Raw genomic sequence first — 26,912 nt, 5'->3', positions numbered from 1 at the left:
CTTATGCTGGGTCTCTTTAAAAGTACTTTTTACATTTATTTATTGTATACATGCATGTGTATAACTTATAGGAGTCGACTGTCTGCTACCATGTATAGGAATCAAACTTGAGTAGTCAGCCTTACAGGAAAGCACCTTTACCTACTAAACCATCTCACTGGCCCATATAAGTCTTCATTAATTAAGACAAGTTGCAGGTAAAGCTCATATTCAGGAGGAGTTTCTGAATTAGGGCAAAATATGGGAAGCACAAGTCACTGGTGACACCTGTATAATGCTGCTAGGTGGCCTCTCATGGGCAGCATAAACTCCCAGGGTTTCCTCCATGTGAGAGAAAGTGTCACAAGGTATTAAATTCATGCCCATAATCTTTAGGATATGGTCATGTCACTAACAACCAAATTTCCTATTTGTCCCTTAAGAAAATAGTTGAAATTATAAATCCATTTAAAAACCAGCTATCTGCTCTAGAAAAGGGAATTGTGAATCGTGAGTTTTAGAGAAGATCAAGTAACCTCAGACATGAAAGCCACTTGAAAGATTTTTCAGTAAGCTAAGTGCTTACTATAAGCTTATATAACAGATAGTGGTGGTGCACACCTTTAATACCAGCACTCAGAAGGTAAATGCAATTTGATTTATATGAGTTCAAGGCTAGCCTGGTCTATAGAGAGAGTTACAGAACAGCCAAGGGCTACACAGAGAAACCCTGTCTTGAAAAACCACACACACACACACACACACACACACACACACACACACACACAGAGAGAGAGAGAGAGAGAGAGAGAGAGAGAGAGAGAGAGAGAGAGAGGCTCATATAACCAGGGACAAATCAAAACCTACTGAATTTATTCAAAGATTATCTTTGAGGGGAGAGGTGTCCTGTGACAGAAGGGCCTACAAATGACCCTTACTACATCTGAAAACAGAGCGCCTCTGATACCTGCTATGTCTACACATAGGCCAGAGGAACAGCTCTAGGCAATGCTGCTGGAAGGGAGGGAGGGAGAAGAGAGAGGGAGGAAAGAAGGGAAGGAAGGAGGAAGGGAGGGAGGAAGGAAGGAAAGAAGGAAGGGAAGGTGGGTAGGCAGGTGGGCAGGTATTCACCTTGGCCTGGGGGCCTCACTTAGGCAGGAACCCCTAGGCTTACTTCCATCACGATCTAAAGCAGAAGGCTCACGCCTCAGCTTCTGCATTATTTTCTGAGGTTTCTTTCCTTTGTAGCTCTTGCCACAGGAGACCGTGTGCGAATGTAATAAAATCCATAGAGTGCAGCAGGGAGGGCAGGAAGTATATAAAAAGCCAGAGACCATTACAGATGAGAGGTAAGTGGGGCCCTGACAGCCTCACAACTGTGACTGTCTAGCCAGCTGACTGCCCCAATAACCTGTCCAATAACCTAACCAGGACTGACAGAGCCACCATCAGCTACTCTCTCCCAGGAGCAGATGCCACTTGGCCTTGCAGACCCAAGAGGATATGCTTGGATTTTTTCCTTCTGTACTAGAGGGGTGTTTATATATTTATTTACTTCCTCCATCCACATATCAAACATTTACAAAGAAGCCATAATATGCTGGGATACGTGCTTGAGGCTGGGGACAGAAAAGTGAACAAGACAATTGACTGACTGCAGAGAGAGGGGATCGGAACCAGACAGTACTGTGAGTGTCTATAGAGTGTCCAAGGGTAGACAGAGCTCAGTAATTCCATGCTGACTGCCCAGAGGCAGAGACAAAGGCAGCGGCTACCTGGTTGAGTGTCTGCCCAGTGCTACAGCATGGTGGGCTTTGAAAAGTAAAGCTTTGGGGACTCTGCAGTCCTCAAGGCCTTCTCAAAGTCACCCCTGGTAACCCCCTTGAGTAGGGGATGAGAGTGAGGTAGAGGTACCCCAAGGCCTACCAAGGACATGTTCTTGCCAGCTGATGAACCCCAGGAAAAGAGCTGGCCTCTTGCTAATGGGGGATGGGGTGGTGTGGGGGACAGTGTTCTTGGGAAACAGGTGACTCTTCAGCCCTATGGTGTGTCTGGGGCTAGAGAGTCCAGATCACAGAAGAGCAGAACAGCCCCCACTGGGAGAGTACCAGGTTATCCACTCCATTGGCCAGCTCCTAGGACCCCAGGACCTCCAGGTGTGAAACCTACACCCTATCCACTGACAGAGGTCTGTGATGGAGGGACCCCTGGAGTTCAGTGTCCTGCAGAAACAACATCCCCTCCACTTCATGAGCTGAAGGTTGAGTGGGGCTGACCTGGGTTCTCTCTTTGAACTAAAGCCTGGAAGTCACCAACCTGTAGCTTAGGGACATTGTCCAGCACACAACACACTCCCTCTCCCTCCCTCAGGGCCCTCTCTTTCTGACAACCCATCCCCATCCATAATACTAATCTCTGGCATTTTGGGTAAATGCAACTATCTTGGCAAATAAATATTCATTTTAATCCTTGCTTTGAAAGTTAAACTCACTTGGAGCTAAAATTTTGTGTCTTTGGGATGGGACACATGGGTGGCCTTAAGAGACCCTGTAAAGGGATACCATGTTAACCAGATGCTTCATGTAGGTAGTCAGAGACAACCCTTTTTTTTTAAAAAAAATATTTTACTTTTAATTACGTGTAATATGAGTGTGTAAATACAGGGGCTCTCAAAGGCAGAGGTGTCAAATCCCCCTTGGGAGCTGGAGTTACAGATGGTTGTGATCTGCCTGTTTGTGGGAACTGGGACTTGAACTCGGGTCCCCTAGAAGAGCAAGAAGTGTTCTTAACCGTCAAGACCATGCTTTATGTATCATTATATACTCTCAGAACTCATCGTAGGTTGTCTGTGCCTGTGTCTTCTTGTGCTGGTCTCCTTTGCTGAGCAGAGGAAATTATTTTATAGCCAGAGACTCAAGCACACCAAGCAAGATTCTTTCCCTAGTCACATGGAGAGAAAGAGCTATCTCTTCACAGGTGGCTGAGAGTTCAACCTCAGGAGCCTCTGCGCCAGAGGTGCAGAAGGGACTCTCGGCTCTGTCTGGACTCTTCAGCCAAATCACAGTGAGAAAAGCATAGACATTAGTCAGCACTCAGTAGTTTCTAACCCTGTGTTTGTGGGACGCTTGCATGTGGAAGAAATTTTACAACAGCTCATAAGGTGTATGGTGTTGATATAAAGCTTATTTTAGAGATAAATTTATTTTAACATCTGCTGTTATATTCCATTAATTATTTTACCATTGTACTTGATGTTCTCCAATCACCAGCTTTGTGGTCCTCCTCGCTGGCTCCCTAGTTCCCATTCCTACTGACTCAGGTTCTGCCTCTTGCCCACCTCCTCATTTTTATCTCTCTCCACATCTTTCCACATCTTTATTGTCTCCACAGAAACCTCTAACCTCTCTGGTCCCTGTTGGAAACCCACCATGGAAAACCCTGTCAGCCCTTCTGATGTGCCTGTCATTGTGCTTGATCCATGCCACCCACCAGGCAGCATTCTAGAACTGTACGCACCACCTTCAAAAGTCCCGTGGCACTGGGAGTGGTGAGGGAGGCTGCTCACAGAGCAGGCTGGGGCACTGGAGAGAAGGATGCTAGGTCCCCAGAGGCCACCCACCTGGCATCCCAGGCATAGGGACAGAGCTGGCCCAGCCCTAGGTGGAGGTGCTGGGACTAGCTAATCACCTAAATGGACACAGGCTGTTGAGAGACAGGCTCTATTCCCTAATAGAATTTGCCCTCAAGTGCAATTTAATTTTCTCTGAGGCAGTCTCCAGCCCCTCTGCTACCCTCCCCCTTGGCAGACCAGACTTTCCCAGCTTATGAGGGGGAGCAGAGAGCCTTCTACCAGAGAAAGAGGAAAGTGCTCTCCTGTGCTCTCCTGTGCCACTTGGAGCACCCCCACTGTCCCTCCCTGGATGGGGATCCCACTCCCTTCTCCTGACTCTGGCTCCCTTCCACAGCAGGGAGAACAGCTGCTCCCATCAGGGCCCCAGTCAACGCCATGGAGACAGATTCTTCCTTCCTTTGACCTCTGGTAAGTTCACATGGGTCCAGAATTCCCTTTGTCCTGCTGAGTGAGAAAGGCTTGGGACCACAATGGTCAGGAAAGGGTGTGGGAGACATGGAGATGGGAGGGTGTGGCCCACATGTCTTCAGTGTCCTCAGCAGAGGGGGCAGAGATCATCTCAGAGATCTGAGGTTTGGGCCATGGTCCAGCTGCCCAGAGCCTTGGGGGTCCTCTGGCTCATCTGAGCTGCTTTTGGAGTTGACTGTCCCTAATGCAGAACCCCCTATTCCTGGCTCCACTCCAGTTTCCTGAAGCCTGACTCTGGGTCTCTGAAAGTCTTGGAAGGTGTGGGAACTCCAGCTTGGTTGTGCATGGGGGGTCATCTTCAGAAGGTTCCTCTTCCTTCTCTTTAGGTCCCTTTTATAGCCCCACCTCCTGAGTGACAGGAACATAGAAAGGTCTGGGCAGGTCCCCACTGGTCTGACCCCCCCCCAGTCATGGCAGAGATGGGGTCCAGGACCAGGAAAAGCCCAGAGGATGATATGACTTGGGAGTGAGAACAGAAGAGAGGGGTGTGGTCCTGGGGTTAGCTGAGGGGATGTGGGTTTCAGGGAAGCAGGGTACTGATGTATCCTCCTCTTGAGCGATCCCTAGAGGATCCTCTCTAGTCTGTGCTCTTTATCTAGCAGCTCTGGGGTGAGAGCACCGGAATTCCTATTTCTTTGCTGTCAAAGCCTTGAAAAGAGCAGAGGGTGGGACTGAGGACGGCACAATGAATGGCTAGTGGGTCAGGGTCAACTGCAAAGGGGAGGCAGTCATTCCTCAGGCTGGCCACCTGCTCAGCTCCTTCGGCAATCTTGTGCAGCTGGGGTCTCTGCTCATTGTGTGGGACCCACTGCTCCTGGAATTACATGTGTGGGCATCCACCCCCTTCATCTGTCCCACTGAATGCTTAATTAGGCCTTAACTGATTGCTAGAGACTGGGCTGGGTGCTAGAAGGAGCGGGGCTGTTCCATGCCTACGCATGTGTGTGTGTGTGCATGAGTGCGTACAGCCCTATGCAAGTCAGAAGGAAATGCCAGCCATGTAGCCATCTTACATTCCCTGTCAGCCATGCTAAAAAGAAAACAGATGAAATTAATGCTAATAGCAGATGTTATTTAACAAAATATATCCAAAAACAATGTGATACACAAATTTTAAAAATCTTACTGAACTGTTCCTCATTCTTTTGTTTGTTTGTTTGTTTTGTTTTTCAAGACAGGGTTTCTCTGTATTGCTTTGGAGCCTATCCTGGAACTAGCTCTGTAGACCAGACTGGTCTCAAACTCACAGAGACCCATCTGCCTCTGCCTTCCAAGTGCTGGAACTAAAGGTGTGCTGTTTCTTTTTTATTAGGCCCTCCAAATCTAATGCATAATTTACATGTATAGCACATATCTGTTCTGACCAGCCACATCGCTGTGCTCCATGACCACATATGGTCAGTGTCCCCTGTACAGGCCACATGTGGTCAGTGTCCACTATACAGGCCACATGTAGTCAGTGTCCCCTGTACAGGCCACATATGGTCAGTGTCCACTGTACAGGCCACATGTGGTCAGTGTCCACTGTACAGGCCACATATGGTCAGTGTCCACTGTACAGGCCACATATGGTCAGTGTCCACTATACTGTGCTGCAGCGTCCTGAAGAAGGAAGGATTCATTCAGTGTGACTCAGGAGCCATCAGCAATGGCATCACCCAGGAAGCCATTAGAAAGACAGAATCACAGGCTTCAAGCCTACTTACTAATCACAACCCCACATGATTACAGGAGTAGGGGTGTCTGAAGGGCATTCTAGGGGTATGGGACTCTAGAATGTTCTCATACATGATTACGTATGATTTCCCTAACAAATAAGTTTATGTGAGTATTAGCCTGTTTAAGCACAGGAAAACAAGCTTAGAGAGTTTAACTCTCCATGCCCATAAAACTCAGCTTGAGTAGAGCCAGGATTAATGTCCTCTCCCTAACCCTACTCCCAAACTCTCAACATTTCTTCTTTGTTTGTCCAAGGTTACAATAATCCCATGTCCTGATCCCTTCTCTGCTGGCTGAGTTTTCAAGCAGACAGGTTAGTGAGTGAGAGCAAGTCAGTGTCATGCAAGGGGATGGCCAAGCCGTGAGACATTGCTGAGTTCTCTACAGACAGCCAGCATTTGTCCACGGGGAGGGGGGTTATAAGGAAGATGGGGTGGGGCTTAGTGCTAACAGGTCCACCTCCCTTTGTTGGTACTATCAGGTTAGAATTATGGCAATCCCATTTCACAAACAGGTAAGTAAAGGCTCAGAGTGGCTGACCCTCCAGCAGTGAGCTAAGTTGGCCTTGACCCTGTGAAGTTTAACTGCTTCCAGTGTCAGGAATCTGGCTTCTGCCTCATACTTCTCTCATAGGCCTCCTGGGCTTTTTCCTCTTACCTCTGCATACATCAAACAAAACACATCTACACTTTTTGGTTGTAAGTCAGCTCCTGAAAGTGCTGAGTTAAGCTCCTCCAGTAAAAATCTTTTTCCAAGATGATGAAGGGGTTGTTTTATAGATTAGCTTTGACACCCACAGCTATTTCCAATGCAGCCAGCCTGGGCCTTCTCTCCTCTTCCTCCCCATGCCCAGCATCCTCTTGAGGATCTGAGGAAGTGGATCAGACCCTTAGAACCTCTGTGACCAAGCCTAGGGTCCGCCAGAAGAGCCCCCTGGCCCTCTTGAGCTTCTGTCTCCTTTAGAAAGAACTGTACTCCCTACCCTATGAGAAAAAAGGAAAGAGGAGCAAGGCTCTTAGCAAATTGGTTCCTTGAATGTTCTTGAGTCCAGGAGTTCTCTGGGTCATGGAGGCTGAAGAGGGAGATGAAGAGGGGAGGAGGGCTCAGCTGAAGGCATCTGGAGCCCTGAAATTTTCAAGTAAACATGGCATGAAGTAACTCAGAAAACACACAACAGAAAGAGCATAGCAGACCCAGGAGAGAAAATGCCCAACTGCCCAACTGTGTTTTCTTGTTTCCTTTGTGTCAAGCAGAGGCAAAGGTAGCTGTTTCCATGTGGAGTGGGAACTTCTGAAAGACAGTGAAAATGTCACCCAAGGCGAAATTTGGGCACACTGACCAAGTCTCTACCTCCTAGTGGAAAGACAAAGAATGTCCAGGACCATTGGGGTCAACTCCATGGTCCTCCAAATTCTAGTCTTCAGTCAGAAACACAGATCAGAACTCGGCTCAATTAATAGAATGCTTGCCTAGCATGCACAGTGTCCTGGGTTGGGTCCACAGCATTGAGTAAATTATGTATGGTGGTACACATCTGTGATCTCAGCACTTGGGAAGTCTCAGCACAAGGTCATCTGTAGCTACATAGCAACTTCCAAGCCAGCCTGATATACATGAAATCCTGTTTAAAAATTTAAAAGTCCATGGGACTGGAGAGATGGCTCAGTGGTTAAGAGCACTGGGGCTACTCTTCCAAAGAACCTAGGTTCAATTCCCAGCACTCACATAGTAGCTCACAACTGTCTATAACTACAGTTCCAGGGGACCTGACAGGCAAAACACCAATGTACATTAAATGAAAATAAAAATAATAAAATGTAAAACTCCAGGAGAATTCCTTGACCTTGAATTTCTCTCATTAGCACATGTTAAGAAAAACTGGGGATGGAGAGATACTAGAGAGGGGTCCATTGTGATGTTAACTGAGATTTCTAGGGGTGGTCTTCATGGTCTGGATAGCCAAACAAGGAGAGTTCTTTTATTCCTAATTAGCCAATGAAAAATAAGAAAAGCCAGGAACTTTCTTCAGTTGTCCCAGGGTGGATAATATTCAAACAGAGATTTAAATGTTGAGAATCACAGCCTGCTACCTAATCTAAGGCAAAGAAGGTGGCTTTGCTGACTTTGTTGCACTGGCATGCTGTACGCTATGGACTCCGCACTCCAGGTCACGGCTTTCCAGGGCCAGCCATGGGTCTGGCAGGTAGTAGGTGTCCAGTGAATGCCTGACAGATTGATCTAGGTAACCTAAATTTCCTAGCAGACATATGAGTAACTCTGACAGTAGAACAAGGCCAATCCCAAGATTCACTGCCCAGTCCCTGCTTGTACTTGGCCCATGGGGTAAAGATGGCGGCACAGAGGTTCTTAGAGCCTCAGCCTTGCTGAGTCATGTACACTGCATGGACCCATACACAGTGATCCTCAAAGGAGATTTATTTAGTAATGCTGGCAAGGATGGAACCTGCCTACCTGGACATAAATGCTGGCTCACCACCTGTGCAACCTGAAGGGTGTCCCTCGATTTCTCTGCACTCCACTTCATTTGTCTACAAGACAGGGATGACAATAGACGGCCTGGGAAGATCTGTGAGGATTAAATAAACAACACAGAGGGGCACTCAGAACAGTGTTGACAACAAATGCTGCTTCCCTGTTTCCTCTAAGACTCTTGGTGTCCTTGTCCTGTTTCTCAGTTATCCTCTAAGAATTAAATGTCTGAATACAGGACTGTGTCTTTCCCATTCCCTTAAATTTCTTTGTCAAGGACACGGGGCAGGTTTTCAATGAGCAGGGACGGCCTTGTGCTCAGCATCCTGGCTGAGAGAGATCCCTTTGAGGTTCTGGGAAGAGAAGGAGACAAATGACAAAGTGGTGGGTCCACAAAAGGGGCCAGTGACAAATGACTGGAAGGACTGGGTGGACAGATGTGGAAGAGCAAAGGCCCCTGTCCTTTTATTGGAGAACTCCTCATAGCTCCCTGAACAAGACAGACGCTCCCCGGGGGCTGGACTGAGGGTTGGTCTCCCCGGTTCTCTCTGCCGGGATGAGTAATATGGACCGGGGCAGAGGGTCTATATCAATCTAGTCCTACAGAAAAATGAATGAAAATTGAATTCCCTGAGGAGAATCGGGGAGCTGTTATCCAGACAGAGATAAATCAAAGGATGCCACAAAGCCAGGGAGAGCAGGTTTGCAACAGCAGCAGAATAATTAAGGAAATAGTTTCAAAATGCAAATGATAGAAGGGCTTGAGAGGAATGTGGACAAGAAGGAGATGATTAGAGATGGGTGACAGCGGGGCATGGGCAGGGAGATTCTTTTTCTCAGTGGAGAAAACCTAGGCTAGGATTCCTAGCTTTGAAGGGTGAACCTGCTCATTCCACGAAACTCCTAAAATGCAAGGGTTAGAAGACAGTCCAAGTCTGCAAGAGCGGAAAGAGCACCAGATTAGGAGTCAAAGGGCTGGATTTAATTTCCAGTCCTCGCTGCAGCTTATTAGCTATGTGACCTCAGGCAAACCACTTAACCTCTCTGATTCCTGATAATCATACCCAAGTCCAAGCATAATGTCGAAGATCAAATGAGATAAACTACATAGAGGACCTTTGTAAAATGTAAGTGCTAGACAAATTGCAAGCTATCATCATTCTCCCAAATTGGATTTCTCCCCCTTGGAATCAGATCCACTGACATGTTTGGTTCCCAGAAATGCATTGTATAAAGGTCTAGAAGGTACTAGATTCTTTGTGCTGGCTATTGACCAACTTCTCTGACAGACCCAAGGAAAGCCACACCACCACTGCCTGTCTTGTGGTGCCTACCCTGTGGAAGGTCCTTGCCCAAAGATAGGGTTTTGAGAGTAGCTGACTCAAAGAAATGTTCCCAAGAGGCTACCATCCAGCCTAGGCACTTGGTGAGAAAAGGCAACTGAATCAAATAGAGGCCAAAATTCTGAGTCCTACCCAAGGTTTTCTGGCCCTTTCTTCATACTGGGGCTCTGCAGGAATTGGTCATTCTCCCGTTCCAGACAAGGCATTGTGGAGCTGCTTAGCCCTCTTAGCCCACTTCTTGGCTTGCAGTGAGGAAACTCAGCAGTATGCAGGTGGAAGTACTTACCACAGTGCTTACTACAGTTTCGAACTTTCAATAAATGCCAGTTGTTATTGTCACCGCCATCTGCACTAGATGCTAAACATTCAGTTTAAGGAAATTTTTTAACTAGTGTTTCCATATAGGCAGATGCAAAAGTGGGGGCCTCCAGAGGGAATATAATACCTTGGGAACAAGACCCAGATCATACCAGGGAAACATGCCCAGGGAGAGAGTATCTATTGGCTGAAGTTCATTATGGGTAGGTTTGAGGTGGCCATGACATTGAGAGGCTGCTGCCCACAGTTTCAAGCACTGACATTCCCCACATCAGCACCAGGACAGGATTCCCTATCCCAGCACCAGGACACATTAGCTCCTACTTGGTGACCGATCAGTACCCTGCAAATGAGAAGCAAGCAGTACCCAGCCAGTTTACACCAGAGAGGACAAGAGTTTCAGGGGATGCTTTAAAATATTATTTTATTTGTTTTGGGTTTTGAGACAGGGTTCTTCTGTGTAGCCCTAACTGTCCTGGTACTCATTCTGTAGACCAGGCTGGCCTCAAATCCAGAAATACACCCACCGCTGTCTCCTGAGTGCTGGGATTAAAAGTGTACACCAACACTGCCTGGCTTAAAGTACAATTTTAGATTATAAAGTAATTACTCAGAAGGTTGAGAACAGGAGGATCACAAATTTGAGGCTAGCCTGAGCCACATAGTGTGCTCTAAGCTAGGTTGGGCTTCGAAGTGAGACACTGTCTCAGAGGGAGGTGGGGGTGGATTGAAGAATGGTAGTGTACACCTAGCTATAAAGTCAGCACTTGGAAGGTGATGAGGAAGGAGAATCAGGAATCCAAAATAATTTTCAGCTGCATATTAGGAGTATAATCATCCCAGGCTACATGGCATCCTGTACTTGTGAGGAATTACTGCATTTTCTGTACATGGTATTACATAGGCTATCCTTTACTAATGTTACTGAAAAAAATATAGCTACATAACAGAAAGTAAAAAAAAATTGCTTCATATGTATTTCTCTAATATACTTTGAAAACATATTTTGAATAGTATTTTTCATTTATTTACTTTTATTTTCTGTGCATTGATATTTTGCCTGAAAGTAAATCTGTGAGAGTGTCAGATCTTGAAGTTACAGACAGTTGTTAGCTGCCATGTGGGTGCTGGGATTTGAACCCAGGTCCTTTGGAAGAGCAATCAGTATCCTTAACTGAGGAGCTCCAGCCCTCTTGAATAGTATTTTGTTGTATTTCCTTCTATTTTCCCCATTTTTAAAAGGAATTTTATAGCCAGGTGGTGGTGGTGTACACCTTTTTATAATCTCTTTCCCCATTTTATACATTTCCAGATAGTCTTTTATTATTCCAATGACTTTTTAGTATTGTTTGCTCTAATTTATTCAATAATCCTATAGTACTGAATAAATCACATTCTGTGTCTCTCTTCCTCCCTCTTCCTTTCTCCCTCCATTTATATTTATTCCTTCCCCTGGAAATCAAATTCTGTGTCTTCTACATCCTACAACTGAGCTATACTCCCAATCCCTATGTTATTTTCTTTTTAAAAGTGCAAATACCTTGTAACTGTGTGTTCATAACACTTTCAACCACATTCTTTGAATACATTTCTATATGAATGGCATTTTTAGGGCATGTCTTGCCCTAAGCTAGGGATATAGTTTCATGGTAGAGCCAATCTTAGTAGACCAGCAGGTGCAGCATCCTGAATTCTGTCCTCAACTGAGCAAAACAACTATTGTCAAAATACCCTTAGAAGACATTTATATTCCCACTGGGAATTCCTTCCCCCTCCCATTTTCTTCACATTCAAACCAACAATGGGTGTTATCACTGCTTTTCTAATTAACTAACATTTTACCAGTTGTCACAGCAATCCCATATTGCTGGACTTTATGATTAGTTTCAATGATTGCTTAAGATACTACCTAGCAAGTCTAATATAGTTCTCTAGCTTGTTTTCTTCTGTTGGGTATTTAGGACATTACCCCCTCCAAACTACCTTGCTCTAATGTAATAAATATCTTCATATATGAGCCTTTAAAAATGATCTGGGTTACGTTTGTGGATTAAGCACTCAAAAATGGAATTACATGAGCTAAAAGGTAGGAAAATTTTTATAGATAAGATAAATATCCATAAATTTCTTTCCAAACGGATATTAAGAGTTCATAAAGACGCAAACAATATCTGCGAGAGAACCATTTATAAATACCCTCACCAAATATTTTCCGATTTCCTCCCAGGTGATCATTTAACAAACAAACTTTTTTTTTTTAAGGTACAGACCACACTGTTTTGTTTTCTGTATCTTTAGTTGCTAATGAAGCTGGCATTTTGCCTTGTTTGTTTACTAGGCATATGTCTATAGAGAACATTTTGGTAAACATTTAAAATATCACTAGGTGCTTTGCCTCCCCTCTCCCCTTCCAGGTAGTCGCTGAATTTGTGGAGGCAGCTCTCAAGTAAAAGGCAAGACAGGACTCTAGTTGTGCTAGGACTCTTAGAAGTCACTATAACCTCATTGGGGAAGGAGACTGAGTAGCACACACAGCCACGCCCTCCCCTTACAGTTCCAGGTTCCTCAATCAGGAAGCCTAAAACGTCAGTGTTTTTTAAAAAAAAAAAAAAAATCCCAGTAAGACTATGATGAGTGTGCAGAGTCCCTCTTCCGGCCCATGCGGGATCCCATTAGGCTGGAAAGACCCATATGACTTCTAGTCCGCAACTAAATTAGAAATGGTGTTGTTGAGGCGGCTGGGCCCCGGGCTGACCCGGTGAGTTTCCCATGCCTAGGGTCAGTGTCTGAAAAAGTGCTAGCGACTTCGAAGAGACTTCGTTGATCCTTGCTTTATTTCCTCTGGGAATGACCATAGGAGAATTAACTTTCAGCGCGCGTATTTGTGTGTGTGTGTGTGTGTGTGTGTGTGTGTGTGTGTGTGTGTGTGTGTGTGTGTTCGCGTGTCTTGTGAACACAATAGTAACGCACGCCTTTGACTGGTCAAGCCCCGGAGGCCGTGGCACGCTTGCATCCGATGCACACGTGGCCCAAGATTGTTCAAAGCGCCCGCGGTAGCAGCGGGTTCCGCTGAACAGTGTCCGGGAGCCAGCAGAGGGCCGATCTAGGTGCTTATGGTCTGGAGACCTAGGCCCTGCCGCGGGGAGACGTGGGGCTAGGACTGGACCCGGGGTGGTGAGAGTGCGGACTATGGCAGAGGGCCCGGGCGAATGTGGGCGCGCACGGAGACCCACGCCCCGCTACCTCCGCGCGCGGCCCAGGTCGCCTTCCTGCACCCGTCCCCACGGCCGCCCGCTGCGTGACTCGCGCGTTCCCGGCCGAGTACGGGCTGTCCCTGGCCCAGCCTCAGCCAGACGCGGGGGAGAGGGAGCAGGGTCTGGTTAGTACCGGCGGGAAAGGAATTGGCCAGGAAAATAAAAGTGGAGGATGGATGGAATCATCCAGTTACAGAACACGCTCAATGGGGTGGAGAAGCTGGGAACCCAGAGAGCCAAGCAAGGGTCCAGTGGGCCCTACCCCACCCTGCGCCTCCCCTTAATCCTCCAGGAAGGATTCTGAGGACTAACCAGGAATTCCCGAAACACCCGCAGAAACCTGCGGGTCGCAGACGCCGTACTCCGGGACCACCTGCTGCCGCGGCCCTGCCCGCAGCAGTATTTATACCAGGACCCACGCCAGCGCCGTGGGGTGGGGGAGGGGCTGCGAGGCCCCGCCCCTCTGCGAGCGGCCCCGCCCTCCCGCGCCTCCGACCTGACTTGGGGCTACCGGACTTCCCCCCTCCCCTGCCCCCACTCTGGTCAGCCGAGGGTCTGCAGCCGGCTGCCAGGTTGGGAGGACAGGCTGGAGGGCGGGCTTCCCTGCGGAGAGCGACGTCACGGCCGCTCCTGCAGTGTGAATGAATCAAAATGCCTGGGTGACCGCGGCCTCCCGGGCAGCCGGCACGCGAAGGGTGGAGGGGGAGGGGGAGGCAAAAAGGAGGGGGAGGGAGGAGGGGAAAAAAGCCAGAGCTGCAGCAACAGCGTCTCCTCAACCCGGGATGTGCACCAGCCCCGGAGAGCGAGATCAAAGGGATTTGAAACAGCCTGAGGACTGGCGGGGGGAGGGGGCCGGCCAGCCTGTGGAGTCCTCCCGGAGAGGCGGAGGGCTCGGCTTCCACTGTGACTTCAGCGGCCTGGTTGGGTTTATTATTATTATTTTCAAATTTCCGAATCCAGCCAGAGGGAGAGAGCGAGCGATCTCCGTAGACTGCGACTTGCTGCCTCTGTCTCCAAGATGATGCAGAGCGCGGCTGTCCCCGCGGAGGGGGCTGTCAAGGGGCTCCCGGAGATGCTCGGTGTGCCGATGCAACGTAAGACACCCCCTTTCTCGCTGATTTAATTTGATAACAAGACAGCTAGCAGCCTCAGCAGGTCCGGGCAGGCCGGACGCCGCTTATGGCACTGGTCGGGAGGGGTCGGGGCTCAAGAGCGGTCACAGAGCAGGGGTACCAGTCAGCGTTTGCAGGGTTTGGCTCCTGGTTGTTTGGGATTGAATAGAGAAGCTTCCCGGATACTGTTCGTGGAGGGCCTAAGGGTACAGAAAGTAGCGTCTTTGGCCCGTGGCTTTTATGGGAACCCTGGGGAGGATGCTGTTTGGGGACAACAGAGGTTTTAGGCTACAAGCCAGGCCCGAGGGCAAAAGTGGTCCCCCCAAAAGATTATCCTTCACGGCAATGGCCAAAGCTCGCAGGACCGCTAGTGCAACTTCTTCCTAGCTGGCGGGAAGTTGGAGAGGGCGTCCCGGGTCCCCAAGGCTGATTGTGCAGAAACCCCCTGCCACACACTTGGTTTTGGCAGTTTCAGCACCTGATTGAGTCCCCAAGCCGCTGCTGCCCGCGGCACCCGCCGCCTATATCGCCGCGGACAGGCTGCTCCCTGTGAGCGAATGCACTCGCTACATTCCAGCTAGCCGAGGAATGCAGCAACGAGAAGCCCTGGAACGAAGTTGTGGACTGGGCGTTCAGCCTTTGCTTAGGCGAGGAGGGTAGGCAATCTTCGCAGCGCGGGTTTGGAAGAGGGAGAAACCCAGATGTGTGCGCACTTTGCTTGCTCTCTCGATTTCTTACAGCACTTGGAATTAGCAAGGGCCAAGAAGTTCGGACTGGTTGCTCACCCCAGGTATTTCCGTATGTAGGGGTGCCTGCACGGCAGAGATTATCCGACAGGCAATCTGTCGGTGTTTCTGGCTTCTAGACTTAGAGACAAAGTGAAGGAATCTGTACAGAGACCTGAAACAGGTCCTTAAGCTTAGCGCGGGCTTGCGGACTCTTGGTTAAGTCCTGGCCCACTAACCGCTGCATTGGACTAGATACCCCTGAGCACCCTAGAGAGATGAAGAGTTTCCTTATTGGACTTGCCAAGAGACTTCCGCCTACGACTGCTTTAGTGGTATGGTAGGGGTTTTAAGTAAGGCTCACCCAGGAATGGAGACTACCTATGACTAGGACGCAGCAGCGCGCCCTCCTGCGCCCCGGCCCTCCATCGCAGGGATTCTGTCCCGCCACATCTCTTGGCAGGCTGTCCAGCCAGTGTCTTGAGCTTTATTGGAAAGTTATGAAGAAACTGGAATGGATAGCTTCATTCAAGCTTGGTGTGTGTGTGTGTGTGTGTGTGTGTGTGTGTGTGTGTGTGTGTGTCACTTGTTGGCAAACAGTTTCAAAGTTTGCTGTACAATGAAGGATTTACTGTTGAAAAATTCTGTAGGCAGTATTGGTGATTGCTTCCATCAGCCCACACAGAGGGACCCTGTATGTTCTCCACTCCTGCACAAACAGAAATGTGACCCCTGGCCAAGGTGCTCAAGTCCTTAAACTACTTATAGCTGTGCTGTAGGAGTAAGCAGTCTATGATTGGAAAAGGTGTGTGTGTGTGTGTGTAAGAGAGAGAGAGAGAGAGAGAGAGAGAGAGAGAGAGAGAGAGAGACTCCTGTCCGCTGTACTTAATGCACCTATAAGCCATTGACTTCAGTCCACTGATATCTTGTCCAAATTCTGGACTCTCCTGTCGAAGGTTCATGTTTTTGTCATTTGCAAAATTTAGATTGTCTTGACTTTTTGTTCCCTTAGCTCAGGGATATTGAATGTCAGGAACTCGCCTTGCTAAAAGGCATGGACATCACCTTGGCGTCATACAAGGCTCTGAGTCTGGAGACATACTATGGAAAACTTAATGAGGTAAAGAACAGAACTTTGGGTAGGGAGAGAGCAAAGGAGAAAGAGAGTGAGGGAGGGAGGGGGAGAGAGAGAGAGAGAGAGAGAGAGAGAGAGAGAGAGAGAGAGAGAGAGAGAGAGAAGGGGAGGGGTACACTTACTCTAGAGTAGCTCCCAAAGGCAAAGCCAACCTAGAGGGGGCGGTGAGCCCTTTTGTCTTTTACGGGTTCTGTGAGGGAAAGGAGAGGTAGGTTGGAGGAGGCACCAGCCTAGACTAAAGGATCCAATCCCTGAAGACTTCAGGATTTTTTTTTTTTTCCCTCTCATCCCTACGTCTCCCACCACAATCAGAGTTATTTATCCACCAGCTTTAAAATGTGACGGGATGGGGGGGGTGGGGTGACCTCCTCTTCCCTGGGTGGTAGGGCTTAATGATCTAAGAACTAGCATGTTGGAAGAATAGGAGTGTATTGTGGAAAAATAAGGGTAACCCCAGATTTATGGACTCTCTCAACTCCTGGGAAAGATGTAGCATAGAAAGAAAGCCTCTTTCACAGTAGATGGACCTGCCAGTGGGCTGAGCAAGTTTGGGGTGTAGACAGTATAGCTGCTGCCTACATTTCTACCTCTCAGAATGATCATAAGTTGAGTACTTGGCAGCAATGTATAGATCCCTAACCTAGATACCCCTGATGCCCTGGACTCTGGGACATTTTAGGACCTTGAATCCAGGGTTTTTTTTTTTTTTTGTTTGTTTGTTTTTTTTTTGTTTGTTTGTTTTGTTTTGTTTGGTGGCAGCAGGGTGGGGTAGGGGGGAGTTGTCTGTTTGAGGACTGGTAAAAACACATTCCTTTCAGGAAAGTGTCCCCACTGGTATAGTAACCTCTCTCCCTTTAGAGTCTGCCCAGGACACTATAGCTCTTATGTGCTACTCTGACTCAGACCAGTCCCTAGGCAGGACTTTTTGCCCAGTACTCTTTATGCTTTACCTCTCAGAGGTTCCTGCCTGGCTCAGCTCAGATGGCCTCAGGCGGGATGCAGCCTGCACCCTTCTCTGATAAACTGTACATCTACCAGAGGCTGTCCAGATGTTGGCTACAAATGATTCCAGAGAGAGGAGACTGGCAGTGACGCCCAAAGCAACCTGGGGTAGAGAAATAGGGTCCCTCTTGCATAGGTCTCCCTGTGGTCCCCGTTTCCCCCTAGGGGCTGTTTCATTTTAAGGAACTCCAAACTCCTTAAGGTGGGTGGCCTTCGGGTTCCTTTGATGACAACCTCGAGGTCACTTCCTGGACCCTTTTGAAAGGGTTCCACGTCTTTCTGGGTGGCATGGATGAGTTTGGGACTGTCTTGAGTTCTCAGCATCTGTCGGTGTCGCCTTCAGATGTGGCGAGGGCTTCCCGTCTCAGAATTCAGTTCCCAGAGCCACGCATTTGCATTTGAGTCTGCTTGGCCCCTCTCATGCACTAAGGACAGTTAGAAAAGTTCCGATGCGATGCGTAGGAAGATGAGGAGCACTGTCTGCCCTTTGCTCTGGGTTTTAGCCCCTCTTCACGTATCTTGATTGGCACAAGATAAAGGGCGATGGACACTCGCCATCCGGAGATTGCTGGAGGGCAATCCCAGGGGGCGGCGGTGGTAAAATCAGGAGCCTCCCTTCTCTGCAAAAAATAAGACTGTAAGCTCTCTAGAATCTCTCCGAACAATGACAAGAGGCGACTCCCTGTTTCATTTGGTAGGGTCTTAAGTGAAGTGCCTCCACTGCCTTCTCTGCCTTCCCAGAGCCCCACTGAGGTTCATGGCTTTACTGCCCCAGCTGGTGCAGTCGGGAATCCTACCCTACCTACTCCATCCGTGTTTACTGTCCCGACTGTCGGCTTTGGGGTGAGGGACCTCATTTTTCAGTCAGGACTTCTCTCCGAAGCGCTCTTGCCTCAATTTCTGCTCTCAACCGGTAAGAGGAAGACCCCACAAAAACTGAATCTATGTAGACGTGGGAGAAAGACAGACTCCGTACAGAATTTCAGTCCGGTACAGTGTGGTTCAGACCGCCTTTTTCATTCTCACCACAACCCCCTCCAAAACAAACAAACAAACAAACAAACAAAAATATTCGAGATGAGCCTATTTTATTTTACTATTCAGGCTGGTTGTCCCCGCTAGCGCTTCAAGCCCGGGGAGTTGTGTTTTGTCTTTTCTAACCGCTGAACCTATGCATTGAAGAAAATGTGAAGAAACCCGAGTAACCACAGCAGATCTAAGTTAGGACAATGGTTATCCTAGAGCGTGAGGGAAGGAGCCGGCTCTGACAGTCCTCTTTGGGGGGGGGGGGGCAGTGAGAGTGGAGGAAATTTTGGAAAATCACTCAGCCCCTTCTTCCCAGGGTGTAGATTTGACGATTAACCCTCATCATGGAGGGATGGCTGTGGAAAGGGTGAAATGGGTGAAGGGCAAAGGTCTGCGCTCAGCAGTTCCTCATTGTCCCGGGAAGTTGCAGAGTCGGGGGTGAGTCAAGAAATCCGGCTCCAATTCGGCGGCGCTGGCGAATTTGCTTGGCTGCAGTGGTGTTGGGCGGGAGCGGTGTGTTTGAATCCGTTAGCATGACCCGCGTGACCTCTCACTACCCCGCGGGCACCGTGGGTCTGGGTGGCCCGGGCGACAGAGCCGGATTCCTTCCCGCGCACCCGCAGGCGGCACGTGCTCCCGAAAGTGCGTGCTCGACTTGTGACCTGGGTTTGGGGACACTCGCCTGTGCAGGCAGTTGCCACCTCAATATTGCTTCCGGACTTAAGATCCAGGAGAGCGAGAGCGAGGTGGAGGTCGCCGGCCTGAGTAGGACAAGGGCGGGACCGTTTGAGGCTACTGCGCCTGTTTGCGCTTCGGGCTCCCTTTCTCTACCCTCGGCCTCGAGCGCGCTTCCTCTTCTGGTTCGTCCTGTAACCCGAGCGGGTGACTGAGCCTGGGACGCGCTTCTTGCTTCTGAGCTGTGGCTGGAGGAGCGGCAGGCACTCGAGCGACAGTGAGCGCGGTGCCAAAGAGGACCGGCTGCTGAGACCTCCTGTGCTGCCCGCACCCAGTTCGCACCCAACTCTGGGAAAGACCGAACCTAAGTGCGGCCGACTAGGGGCTCCGTCCTCAGAAAGCGCTGCTAGCCTTCTGGAATCCACTGCCTGGTAGCACTACCTGCACCTTCCTCAAGGTTCGAGTCTCCACTCCCCTCGCTAGGGACTTGGAGAGGGTTGGAATCTCGCAGCCTCAAGAGAAAGCAAAGACTGTAGGTGGACAGTAGGTGATGCTCGGCCTGTGACTGACCAGTTGGTAACCCCAAGCCCTGGAAGGCGAGCCCGTGCCGGTCGTGAGTGACAGACACTTTTTCCAGAAGGTTCAGGGTTAAGACTAGGCACAGGCTTCATTCCGTGCCACTCCAGAATCGCCTTTTCCTAGACCGACTTTAACAGAAAAATTTAAAGTTATCTTTATGCAGCAAGGACAACGTGTTTTTAAAGAGACCCGAGAGTGTAACTAATGACAAAGAATTATTAGGAAAGCAGGCATAGGATAAAACCGCAGGAAATTAGGGGCGGGTAAGCAGTTGAGCCTGCCTGGACCACCTCCACCTTGACAAAGGAGGTTAAGGCAAGAATGTGGGCCGAAAAAACGGTGGGGATTAGGAATCCGGGAGCCCTCCAGATGTCTTTGAGCCTCATATCTGACTGCAAATTCCGGAATGATTGTAAGACCCAGTCTTTTTGCAGGTGAAGCGGGAACCGGGGGAGGTGGGAAAACCCACAGAGCAATTTCTTCCCATTGAGTAGACAAAAACATGGGCGACAGTGTTTGAACAGTGACCTGATGACCCCGCTGACCAGGTGTAGACAGCCTCAAGTCCTAAATATTTGCATTGTCCCAATTGCCCATTTGCTTCGGATTTGAGTGCGCTTTCACTCCACAGTACAGTCAATTAGCGATTACTTACCACCCGCATTAGCGGACGAGCTGGAGAGCCGGAGAGCGCCCAGTGCTGTGGAGGCGGAGGCCAGGAGCAAGGGCAGGCGCTTGCAGTTGTGCAGGAATGGACAATTAATTAACTGGGATTAAGGGTATTTTCTGTTGCGCTAAGAAATGTCCTTTGAGACTCCAGTTTGGGGGCTGACATGGTGACTATTTGGTGGATTTCTCTGGCTGAGAAACGCGTGTGCCCTTCTAATGGAAGAGCTGTGGATGGGGGAGGGTGGGTGGGGTTGGATGAAGAGACCTTGTGTCATTTCTTGCAATTAGGAAAATTTATTAAGAACAGAGCATGGAGCTGATGAGGAAGTAGTGAGTGATGTTACTCACTTTGGGAAACCCAAGGTTATTGAGACTCGCAATTGCGAAGCTTGCCTGTGTGGCAGCACTAGGCACATTCTGTAGGCACTGCCGGTTTGGAGATGGCTTGACAGGGGCCCGATTTTCTGCAATGATTTTCTGCCCTTTCTCCCGGGGTTAATATTAGCAAAATTAGCAATGCCCATAATACAGATATGTTCACACAGGGCCCAAGCTGGCTTGCTGGTGTAAAAGCCCCTTTTCCTCTTGGTTTTTTCCCCTCCTTGCCTTCTACCACTTCTGGCATTCTTGGGATGGAGCTGAAATTCACAGCACAGGGGTTTTCTTAGAAGTGGTCTGCCAGCAACTTTCAGGGTGGCGAGACCCATCTCTTGACCTCAGGAACCGCAACACAACACTAAGTGCCAGGTGTAGGACAGAAGCTGTCCCTGGTGCTGGCTCCCATCGTTGTGCAGCAAAAATCAACTGCAAAGATGCAGTTTTGTTTTTGGGTTTTTTTTGGGGGGGTTGTTTTGTTTTGTTTGTTTGTTTGTTTTTTGGTAGTCCTTGGTTCTGTAGGGGACACCATTAAAATGGAGCATATATCAACCATTTAGAGGCCGGTGGTGGTAGGTAGCAGGTAGGGTTTAACTGGCAAATTTGAAATTGATTCCGCCTTATGAAATATACTTGGAGTTAACTGAATTAGAGGCAGACTGGATGGTTATCTTGTGAGGTGAGTCCTCCTCCTGCTGCTATTTTCCCGTTATCTTCTCTTTGTCAAGATGGATTTAACCACAGACGATTTACTGCAGTACCTCACCCCCCAGATGCCCTTAAATTATAATTTGCTTTAATTATAATGTTGGGGGGAGTTAAAGGATTGGTTCTGGGGATAGACAAATAGAGCAAAACTTCACAGCCAAATTAATTGGAAGTTTCTTCCAATGAGGGAGAGGCTGCCAAACATATGGGATATTGCTACAGAATGTGACATCAGAAAAATACTGTGTGGAGATTTAGCAATGATTAGATGGGAAAGGGGAATAGAAATAGGGATGTATCTACAGCAACCACAGACAGCCACGGATTTGTTTAGTGTATTTTTCTGTTTTATTTACAGTTACCAGAATATTTTATATCCCAGGGAAGGATACTAATTCCATGGCAGTCTATCTCCTGGAAGATACTGTCATATACATGACATTCCAATGTTGTTTGCTGCTGGACTCATATGAAAATATTATCAAAATTACAGCTTTAAAATGGGAGCATGAAACCAATTCCCCAGAACCATTTTGAATTCACTCTTTCATTAAAGTGGTGGCTGGGGTTTGGTTTGTTGTTGTTGTTGTTTTGAGAGTTTTTTTTTTTTGTTTGTTTTAAACTGTCTAAGCAGAAACAGAACAAAGGAGGTTTTCAAAAAGACCTCAGACTGCCAAGTAAACAAATAAGATTTGTTGGGAAAAGAGAACTGGGAAGAATATCAGGGAACCAAGGGAGGGACACTGTGATGGGGTCATTTTGGGCACTAGGGTTTCTGTAGCTCTCTTCCAATTGGTAAGACATTCATTGAGACAAACTGGGGGAGGGGTTATGTAGGAATTAGATAACAAAATGCTTGTAAATTAATGTATTTCAAGCATGAAAATTGATATTATCATCTAGGGAATATGATTACCTCAAATGTGGTGCCAATTTTTAAATTGGGGTTCCCCCATATTTTTGTGGCTTGCCCTTTGTCTCTCACCACAAAATATTATGATGTCCTATGCATCTTTTCTCTTTGTTTTAAAGGAACTAACATCAGGGTCCTATGCTCTAGTAATGCTGTTATTAAAATGATTTTTAACTAGGTTATGAAAATCACTTATGATTTTATGACATTTTAGAGAACACACTAGAATAAATAAAATGTTGAAAAGTAGCTATCAATTGCTCAATAAAAATGAACTAAATGTCATCAGTAACAAAGAGTCAGGAAGAAGGTGGGGAATACTGCATGCATCTAGTCACAATTTGTCTCATATGACTGAACTCTGGCTCTTAGGCTTCCTCATTGTAAATTGCTGGGTGACCCAGCCCTTGGTTCTATAGGCCACAATTATCAGATAACTTAAAAGAGAGCATGTGATCAGAAAATTAGATTTTATTGCCAGCAGTAATGGTGACACTTTTGAATTGGAAAGTTTGTTTTTGTGACAAATGTCCAGGCAGGAAGCTATAATTTAATTTCAACATAGCTTTATCCCTGATCTATGTTTAGAAAATTTAGATGTTTCAGAACTCAGGGATGAGTTAGTTGGCCAACTGTTCTGTCACTTGGTATGTCCTATCTTAGCTCATGGGGACACTTTAGACCTGGTCATTCCCAGAGTCAGCCATTAGCCTCCACATTGTATTTTCCCAATCCCAGAATAAAAAAACAAAAACAAAAACAAACCAAAACCCCAAAACCAAAACAAAACAAAATGAGAAGGAGGTCTCTGCTTTGTTCTTAGGGAACATCTCTGATTATTATTTTCCCTCCTTACATGTAAGGCAGGAGTGGAAATTTTCAAGAAAAACATGCACACAGTTCAGTTGTGTATGAGTATCCTTTGTGCCCATTTTAAAAAGTTAGCAGAGAAATTTAAATAAACAAATTGAGGTTTTTGAAACTTACACCAACCAACTACTTACTCAGGGGGAGTTACCTATAAAAGAATTTAAATAGAAAAGTCTCAGAGAGAGGTGGTTTTGATGCTATGGTGAAAGTCATGGCCTTCAGTCAATCCCAGAAACTGAGACAAAGAAGGTCCTACCCGCAGGGCATCTGGAAATAAATGAGTGACCATAAGAGTTTGAAAGTATGTGACAATGTTCAGAGGTGAGCAGAGACTAGAAATCACAGTTCCCATTTTGCAGATGGAATGGCTAGATGCACTCCTTGATGTCCTAAGAAGATGACTAAACTGAGTGAGAGCAATATTGTGAGGTATACAAAGGGAACCAAGGAAGCATCTTCTACATAGCCCTTCTTGAAAGCAGCTAGAAGAAATCCCTTTCTGATCTTCAGACGGTTGGGCCCAGTTATGAGAAACTGGACTCTACCCATCCAAATGGCAAAAAAGCAATGCCCCCTAAAGACTGCAAGTTCAGATTTTGCAAATGTTAATCTGATATCAGAGAGAACATGGTCAAATGGACATTTTCCATATCAGTACAAACTTACTTGCTTAGTAAAAAACATCAGACCCATGCATCAGCATTGTGATTCCACTGGAGAGGTCTGAAACTATGATTCGATTCTCCAGAAAGGTGTACCTTCTTAAGGACATTTTAGAAGGCATTGGTGGGTGTGTTGTAGTCTCCTTACTGATTGTTTTCACCTGCCACCCTGTTGACCTTCTGTGACCAAAGAGATAGAAAACAGCATTTTTTCAAAGAATTAAAATCGATTGAGTAAACACGTACCCTCTGAAATGTTTATTGGTGGCTTCTGATTCCTTGAGAGCAGTTTCTTGGAAGTGAAACAAACAAACAAACAACAACAAAAACCACAGGCAGGGAATGAAAATGCTCTTTAGATATTCTTTAGATATCACAAGAGGGCATAGATGACTTGATCTGTCACAGATCACATCAGATCTTTTGGTCTCCTCCACTTCCCAGCTTTTTGAAACTCCTGATGGAGAAATTGGGGCCACAAAAGTGCAATCCGATTTCTGTTGTTGGGGCAGTATGAAAACTAAGTCTCACCTGGCCCTCCTGCAAATACTTTGATCTTTGAAGTCAGGCTGTGGGTCTTGGAGACTCTCGGAGAAGAAATGGCAATGGTCCCAGGAAAGATTCTGCAGTCCTTTGGCCCTTTAGATGTCCCTAAGAACAATTCTAGAACCTCTCCCATTCTATACAATGGCAATGTAGGTGCATCTCTGCCTCTCTTTTCACCATTCACAGGAGGGTGAGCAAATTTGCCCTCGTTCTAGGGAGAAGCCTGTGAGATTTCTCTGTCCCAAAGAGATGAAAGTCTTGCAATTGCATTGTTTTCCATCCATCCTCTAGGATGACATTTAGAAAGGTGTATGTATATCTGAATGTTTCAGAAGTCAGGGAGTGGAGAAGAGTTTTGAGTGTGTTAGTGAAGCAAGGGAGAAATAAAGATATATTGGGGGAAATTGTGAAATACACAGTGATTTTTTTTTCCTTTTTCTTTCCTTGACTGTACCTGAGGTTGAATTCAGAGGCTTATACATGCTAGGCAAATGCTCTGCTACCGAGAAATAGCCAGGTCCTGAAGCTATCTTGATGTTCCTCAAATATGTAAACTCACCTTGATGATGGCTGGCTATGAGACCATGGAGAAGGGAATTAACCATTGGGCAAAGGTAATGTAGACCTGGGTGTTCCATGCTCTTTGGCGCATGTGATCACAATCTGGCAACAGACAGGTACCATTTATCACTCCCATTTTATGCATAGAAAACCGAAGCTCCAAGAAAGTCAGTAGGCTGCTCACATCTGGGATCTCTATGTAGGTCTGGCTCCAGTCCCTGAGCAAGAGGGCAGACCTAAGGATGTGGAGGTCCAAGCTTGCTACAGCATTAAAAATCTTTCAAAATCACCCAGGAGTTTCTTTCTATCTATCTATCTATCTATCTATCTATCTATCTATCTATCTATACATCTATACATCCACCCACCCACACATCTACCTCTACCTTTGTCTCTCCTCCCCAGTAGCTTTTTGTGTCATTCATATACACTCTCCCAGCCAACCCAGGCTGGACAGTACCCTCAGTCCAGTAGTGAATTTCTTTCACCAAGCTTCACTTCAGGCTTAGCTTTTTTTTGCCAAAATGACAATGCCTTGGCCTATGTATATGTGCATTGCTGCACAGGTGTGCACATTTTGCAAAACAGGTGGTCTGTTTGAACCTGTGTATACATGTGCATATATGTGAATGTTTGTATGTGTATGTATGTACTAAGTATGTGCAGCCTTCAGCCAGTGGCTCATTTATTTCTTAGTCACTCTGCAAAACATCAGTTTTGAGACTCCTCTCTCTCTCTCTTTCTCTCTCTCTCTCTCTCTCTCTCTGCCTTCATTTCCCCTCTATAAATGACAGGATTGAGGCATTGTGTATAAGTGCATGTGTCTCGGAATGTGTCTGTTTATCTGTGATTGTGTTCCTCTGTGTGTGCACACACATCTTTGTCTATTGAGACTATGTGGCTGTGTGTGAAGAGGTCTGCATGGGTAGTAAGGGTGCCTATGTGTAGGTGAGTACATGCCTGAACTATGCAATGCTGCAGGACAAGGGAAGCCCCGGTGGGTGTGTCGCTGTTCCTTTCCCTGGTTATACCAGAGCTTCAGCTGGCTGTTTTCCCAAGCCTGGGTTTGCTGTCTGCAGAGCCTTAACAGACACCATCACCATGTCACTGAGTGTGCAGCTAGGACGAACACTTACACTTCAAATGAAATGACTCCTCTTACTGGGAGCTGAATTTACATATTGGAATCATGACTCCAAGGATCTTCCTTTTTTATATTTATTTTTTTATTTTTATTTTACATATGGATTCCAGTTCCCTCTCCCTCCCTCTCTCCCTCCCTCCCTCTTTCCCTCTCTCCCATCCTCACATGCACTCTGACCACCCTCCCCTCCCCCTCCACTCCACATGCAGGGTGATGCCCTCCAGGAGAGGTCATCTAAATCTTCCAAGGATCTTCTCAAATTCCATTTTCTAAAAGAGGACTTTGTGATGTTACTAAAAACTGCCAAAGCTGAGCTTTACTAGAGAGTTGCAAAGTCTAATGCCTCTAAAATGGTATGTGCAGCTCTAATCTTGATGGGAAGGTTACATGACCTCTGTCTTGGCTAGGCTCTCCAAATAATAAACATATAATAATAATAATAATAATAATAATAATAATAATTCAATATATCAAAAAAGACATTGCAGCTGTTTGAAAATTTTCCAGACAATTTTCAATCTTTACTAATCAAATGGGGTTGTGTAGCCTAGAATGTAGGGTCAGCACCTTCTTAGGGGAAGGGATGGGTCTGAACTTGACAGGTACCATCAACAAACCAGCTCTTCCCAGCTGAAGAGATCTTCATATCTTCATGGGCAGGGTCTTCCTGGCTTCCAGCCCTCCTGTGGGCATTAGGCATCCACCCCATCGTGACACAAATCCTAAAGTTGTGTCTCGAATATTTGCATTTGTTCAAATGTTAGGAAGCACAAGAGTACATTTTCTGTTTAGAAATGTAAGGTGAGTGAGTGGTAGCAGGCAGGTCAGCCCTCTTTAGCACTGGCTCAGGTTAAAGACTTCTGCCAGGCTCAGGCTCACTTCCCACCCACCCCCATGGGCTCTGGGCACACTGCTGACCCTGCAGGCATTTCTTCATCTGTGAAGGTGGTGGTGGTGGGGGGATGACACAATCCTCCCTGCTTAGTTGGGTGAGCATGATCTGCCTAA

This window comes from Phodopus roborovskii, unplaced genomic scaffold (assembly GCF_943737965.1).
Source record: "Phodopus roborovskii unplaced genomic scaffold, PHOROB, whole genome shotgun sequence".
In the NCBI taxonomy this organism is placed as follows: Eukaryota; Metazoa; Chordata; class Mammalia; order Rodentia; family Cricetidae; genus Phodopus; species Phodopus roborovskii.
The sequence above is the reverse complement of the archived record's forward strand: the minus strand, read 5'-3'. Positions refer to the sequence as shown.